Source organism: Buceros rhinoceros, unplaced genomic scaffold (genome assembly GCF_000710305.1).
Source record: "Buceros rhinoceros silvestris isolate BGI_N320 unplaced genomic scaffold, ASM71030v1 scaffold21179, whole genome shotgun sequence".
Taxonomy (NCBI): domain Eukaryota; kingdom Metazoa; phylum Chordata; class Aves; order Bucerotiformes; family Bucerotidae; genus Buceros; species Buceros rhinoceros.
Window position 1 is genome coordinate 69,725 of NW_010432457.1, and position 1,314 is coordinate 71,038.

Below are 1,314 nucleotides of genomic sequence, written 5' to 3' on the forward strand. Positions count from 1 at the left end.
CCAGGTCCTCCCAGATGAGCACTTCCAGCGCAGGATGTCTTTGCTGCCTTCCCAGTCACGGCAGGCCCACTCTGCCCAGCAGCCTGGGAACGTCACCAGCCTGAGTGATGATTCAGGGGATTTCACCACAGCCATGGAGGGAGACTGGCCAGTTTCTGTGGGCGGATGCAGCCTGGCCCATGCTTACTGGAACACCCGTTTTCCTGCCTGAGATGACTTCACCACCCAGTGCCCTAAAACCATCTCGTTTGTCTCTCACTGCTGTGGTTGTCTCCAGCTTTGTCCCAGGCCAGCTGGGCCAGTGGAGCAGGAGAAATGCCCTCCGTGCTGAAGCTGCTGCAGAACCTCCGTCAGCTCCCATGGGCCAGGCTGGTGCCAGCACTGAACCTGCCATCAGTTCTCCCTCCAGTTTCCCCGTGTTTGAGCTGCAAACAGCCACTGTTTACAGCCCAACGATACTGTCCTCGGTGTACGTGCTGCCCGCTCTGCTGGAGCAGGCTGAAGAACGTGGGGGCTCAGCTGAGTTAATTCGCTTAGTTTCCAGTCTTGCTCATTCGCAAGTAATCCAGGAAAGCTGCTGTGCTCAAGTATTGCCATCAAACATCTTCACAATAAATCACTGCAAAAACCTAAGCTGACTCCTCCAAGGTCTCCGCAGCACAGGTTACTCTATTTTACTCTCTGGTCACCTGTAACAGACTGCATCCATCAGCCAAACCTTGCACCCACCTGTGCTAAACACACTGAGAAGCCACGGGCTCCACAAAGACATGTATCCATCAAACTAATCTTCGGTTCTGGTTTTATTCTGAAATTGCATCACAAAAAGCTCAGGGTTACCCATTCCATATTTTAGCTGAAGTTTTTGACATTTAGGAAAAACCTCAATGTTCATGTTTTTCTAAGTGTTACCTTTTCTACACTTTTTCCCAGGTGTTGAGCAGGAGACATTGTGCCCTTTGAAAGTGAATGTTCATACACACCCCCACACACACACGTATACATGTATGGTTTCTCATAGTCTTATTCACTGGCTGGAGGAGGAAAACAAAAATCTTTGGTAGGTTTGGATGCATCTCTATTTATTTTTACCCTGTCTGGTAACGCAGCTTTTCCCCGTTGTCGATCCCAGTCTGAGCCCACGCTGCCAGTTTAACTGCTAGACCCACACTGTGGCTGGAGCAGATAGAGCTTCTCACCTGATGCGCTTGATCTGGCTCTACGCAGCGTTTGGACAAAAAACGGGTGGTCTGTCAGAAGGTGAGGAAACCCAGTATGGCCACGTACACACCTCTGCAGCCCAAGGGCAGCCCC